The sequence below is a fragment of the Cebus imitator genome, unplaced genomic scaffold, assembly GCF_001604975.1.
Source record: "Cebus imitator isolate Cc_AM_T3 unplaced genomic scaffold, Cebus_imitator-1.0 Scaffold2, whole genome shotgun sequence".
In the NCBI taxonomy this organism is placed as follows: domain Eukaryota; kingdom Metazoa; phylum Chordata; class Mammalia; order Primates; family Cebidae; genus Cebus; species Cebus imitator.
The window spans coordinates 7,517,853-7,523,105 of NW_016107317.1; the positions used below are offsets into that span (position 1 = coordinate 7,517,853).

General features: G+C 37.0%; 1 pseudogene; it reads right to left on the bottom strand.

Moving 5' to 3' along the window:
- Nucleotides 1-2,746: 2,746 nt before the first annotated feature.
- LOC108303538 lies at nt 2,747-3,714 on the bottom strand (annotated as a pseudogene).
- Nucleotides 3,715-5,253: the final 1,539 nt, after the last annotated feature.

Genomic DNA, 5,253 nt, shown 5'->3' on the forward strand with positions numbered 1-5,253 from the left:
CTAAATTAATTTATTAGTTTTAACAGTTTTTTGTGGAGTCTTTAGGGTATTCTACATGTAGAATCATGTCATCTGGAAATAGATAATTTTACTTCATCCTTTCTGATTTGAATACCTTCCTTTTATTTCTTTGTGTTCCCATGTTAATTGCAGCATTATTCACAATAGCCAAAATATGAAAAGCACCTAAGTGTTCATTGATGGAGGAACAGATAAAGAAATGGAATATTATTCAATCTTAAAAAAATGAGAATTTAAGGTTGAGTATTATTCAACTTTAAAAATGAGGTTTAAAGTTGAATATTATTCAACCTTGAAAAATGTGATTCTGCCATTTGCCACAAAATGAATGCAACATTTTACTATTTATATGTTTTCCATAATATAGTATTAACTTCAAATATGCACAGTAGAATTTATTAAAAATAGAAACAACCAGGCCCAATGGCTCATGCTCGTAATCCCAGCACTTTGGGAGGCCGAGGTGGGCAGCTCACAAGGTCAGGAGATTGGGACCGTCCTGGCTAAAGTGGTGAAACTCCTTCTCTACTAATAAACTAGAAAAAATTAGCCAGGTGTAGTGGCATGTACCTGTAATCCCAGCTACTTGGGTGGCTGAGGCAGAATTGCTTGAACAGGGAGGTGGAAGTTGTGGTGAGCTGAGATCGCACCACTGTACACCAGCCTGGGCAACAGAGTGAGACTCCATCTGAAAAAAAAAAAAATAGAAACTAAAAAATATAAAAAGTAGAAATTGGTCACCAAAAAAGAAATGGGAAAGCAGTACATGCTTCCAAAGAAGTCACAATCTCTATGAGGGAGATTAGACAGTTTTTGGAAACCTTGTCAAACAATCATTATAACAAACTTATAGCATGTTAGAGTTTACAAAGAATTTTGACATCTATTATATACGTTATCCTCTCAAAAAACTCTGAGGTGGGGTATCATTATTATTATTCATACTTTACAATAGAGGAGATTGAAGTTTAGATAGAATTTACTGTTTGCCTAGGATGAGCCAATTGGTAACAGAAGTAGGAGTTAATCCCAGTGAGTCAGGCTCAGAATCAAGTCTCCTTTTGCTATACCTGTATTTGTGAATGGTCTGATTTGGAATTTCATTGTTTACTTTTTACCTGGCTACAGAGTCACAGAATTGAGAAAAGGATAATGTGATATTATCCCCAGGAACAAGAGCGACTTGGTATACATGCCAATCTAACCTATATGGGGAGTTGTGGGTTTCTGTTCTTGTATCTCGAAGGTAGGTGAAGTTTGTGGAAATTGTTGAGTTCAAGAGAGGGAAGTTTTTGTCTTGGGATGTTAGAGTCTAATTCCTTTCCAAGAAATTCTTGCTTGGGAAGATTTAATATGGGTTAAATGTCTTAAGTTAGGAATTGGGTTCAATTGTGGGAGCAGAAGGCACGCTTCTATTTTATTCCTATATATTTTTTATTATCTGATCTTATGAAATTTTGTTGCATCCTTTTCTGGATGCAGTAGCCACATGCTTAATATACACTGAATGTATAGAAGTTTCTTTCCTGTGTTCTGGAGCTTTCTGGTCTTTCCCCCAATCCATTAAATTCAAGGCAAACAAACTGCCTCCATCTTCCATCTATAAGCTGAACTGCTTCATGACAAGCTTTCCACAAACTTTCTACAAGATAAAAAGAATAGTCTAGCAATATTTCCCTTGTATTGCTCATAATTCTGGGCAGATAGGAAACCAATTACATAGCACAGCTGGATAAACATTCCAACTATAATTTATAAAGTTCAGATTGTGAACACATTTTCATTGTCTTCTTTCTCCATATGGAATCACATTGTTTCTTTTAATTATTTTTTTAAAAATGTCTTTATGTAATATGGCATGTTCTTTTAGCTAGTTAAAATAAATTTTTGCTGCATTTGAAATGAATTTTTTTCACATTCTAACACACCTTTTTATTATATACTAAATTTAAAAATACAAATCTTATTAAAATGCTTATCAAACATTCCCTCTAAAAGGTCACTAGAAATACAGGTAAAAGCATGTTATCACTTGACACTAATTTTACTCATTAAGTATAATTTGTAAAAATAGGTCACCACCCCACCATGCAATCAAGGAGAGGAAAAGAAAAGTTGCTATTCTACAAAAGTGCTGCTTTTAGCTTTCAAACCCAATAGCTTAATTTTGGGTAAAACAAGATTGTAAGGTAAGGCCACATCAGTTCTAAATAAGCTGACGATGCCATATATACCTCCTCATATATATATATATGTATATATATACTCATATATATATGTTTAAATTTCAGTTCTGATTCAACACTAATGTACTAGTACAAACCATTTATAGGAAATATTTTATCAGTCTTATTTACAGACACACAATGAATGACAAAGATATGGAAAATTTTAAAAATTGCAGATAAATGTAATCATAGTTTACTAAAGACAAATTTGCATAATTTTTTAAAAACCAAAGAAAAATGCTTAGAAAGAAACCCCTACCATATACAGTATACCTATTGGTCATCAGACCTAAAAGGCAAATCAATGCAAGGATCATGATAAAATTTTTATTTTCTTTTAATAACATATCAATGAGATCTACTTAGAGTACTACCTACAATAGACATTCTCTCATGATTCAGTGAGAATATTAAATTATTGAATACATTTTTTTACTCATGGCACATTACATTTGGTAACACTAATAAAGTAAATTTAGATAACACTTAAATCATGATTACAAATGTTTAATTGAACATTTTCCTTTCTGTAGCTGTGAAATGTAAAGCTTAGATTTGTTTCCATCAGGCCTCTTAAACCAAACTTCATCATGGTTAATTGTTGTAATTACAGCACTTGTAGGACATTCATCTTTTTTCAGTGCATATTGTTTGTCCACATATATACCCTTCACCATCATAATATAGTCTTCCCTCTTCAGATCTAGTACTGTGCAGATGTTTTTCCAGTTTCACAGGTGGTTCCGTTTTCACTCTGTGTGGCCCCAGTGTAGCCATTGCCTTCCTAATTGTTGTCCAGTCTTCAAGAATATCAAGATCTTGCAGCTTATAAACTACATATGGACCTGAAACAACAACTGGCTTCTTTGTGTCAGGACTGAAAGGATCCTTCCTCTTTTTTCTTGGCTGGAGCTCATCATTCCACAGCCCTGAGGTAATGTCAATGCTGTGCCTATCCTCTTCAAGCCTCCTTATCTTCTCCTCTAGTTCACGCTGGACTGTATCACCTAACAACAGCTTTTCACTCTCACAATGCCGGCGAGAAGCTTGAATTTCACATTCATATTTGTTCTTTACAGATTCTGAGCAGAGCTCTCTCTAGATTCCTGCTACCTTTGTACGAATTTGCATATTTTCCTGTAGAGTTGCCAGCGGTTCCAAGTATTCTGGTGCTTTTCCAGCTATGACTTCTTGTAGTTTTGCATCCACCTGACTTAATCGCTCTTTATAAAGTTGATCTTTGAGATCAGTAAGCTGTTTCTCAAGATTGGACATTTCATCCAAACATTCCATTCTTCTTCTTTCAGTCTTCCTCATCCATTTCTGAGCTGTCTCCATCCTCGGAGACCAACGAGCGCTCCGTGTCGTCGTGCTCGGAGCTGCTCCCCTCACTTTCGGCGTAGTCCAGCCCCATCTCATCGTGATGGTTGGTCTCCTGCTTAACCCCTCGGGACTGGACCAGCATTTTCCAGCCACGCCGTAGCTTCCCACTCCCAGCGCCCGGCCCGGCCTGGCCACCGCGGCTTCAATGAAGGGTGCGTGGAACGCCCCGACCCACCCAGCGGCCGAGCTTGCTCGCCCCCTTGGCCATGAAATGAATTTTTGAGGGGAACCATTTTGAGGAGAAAATTTATTTAGAATAAATAATATTATTTGAAGATAGAAATGATTGAATTTCTGAGTCTAGCTTAGGCTGTGTTGGCACTGAAGCTTCCCTTCCAGCGTTTCTCAGCAGTTACCTAGTGAGATGACCTGTTGGGATAAGTGTATAACTTAGTAACCACCTGTCATTCTGCTGAAGATAGAATCATTGCAATGAGCACTTGGTTTAAAGCAGTGCCTGTTCCAAGTGCTTTACATTAGTTGCGCTGTTCAGCCTTCAAAATGACCTGATGGTGTGCTTATAGTTACCCCTCATTTTGTAGATAAGGAGACAAAGGGATAGAGAGGTGAGTAAATTGCTCTTTGTCACCCAGCAAGCTAGTATGTAAACCCAGGAATAGTGGTGATTCCAGATCCGTACTTTTCTTGATGCTGTATTACCATCTTTCAAAAGAAGTGACCCATTTCATTAGTTTTTAAATGACCTCTTCTTTCTTGGAACCACTAACTGATCACTACTAACTGGTTAACAACTAACTGGTCAACCAGCCTTCAAATGACAGTGACAGTTTTCCTTATCTCATTATCAAAAGGCAGACCAGAAGAAATTACTTCCTGGAAACAGTGAGAGAAAGATAAGTAAGTTTTGTAGCTCTATTTAAAACATGTGGACAAAATTGACTATTGATTTTTTTTTTTCCCTTCATTTCTTGATTGTTGAGACACTTTCACTTTGCATGTGCTCAAAAATAGAACCGTCTGATGAAAATTCCATATTCCATACTTTAAAAAGTTTCCATTTTAAGTTCAGGGGCACATGTGCAGGATGTGCAGATTTGGTATGTAGGTAAACGTGTGCCTTGCTGGTTTGCAGCACAGATCAACCCATCACCTGGATATTAAGCCTAGCATCTATTAGCTATTATTCCTGGTCCTCTCCCTTCCCCAGCTGGCCCCAGTGTGTTGTTCCTCTCCATGTGTCCATGTGTTTTCATCACTTAGCTCCCACTTATAAGTGAGAACATGCAAAATTTTGTTTTCTGTTCCCGTGTTAAGTTTGCTAAGGATAATGGCCTCTGGCTCCACCTTTGTCCCTGCAAAAGACATGATTTCATTTTTTTTTTAACGACTGCATAAAATTCCATGGTGTATATGCACCACATTTTCTTATCCCATCTTTCACTGACAGACATTTAGGTTGATTCCATGTCTTTGCCATTGTGAATAGTGCTGCAATGAACATACACATACATGTGTCTTTATGGAAGAAGAATGTATATTTCTTTGGGTATATACCCAGTAATGGGATTGCTGGGTCAAATGGTGTTTCTGCCTCTACATCTTTGAGGAATTGCTACACTGTCTTCCACAATGATTGAACTAATTTATACTCCCACCAACA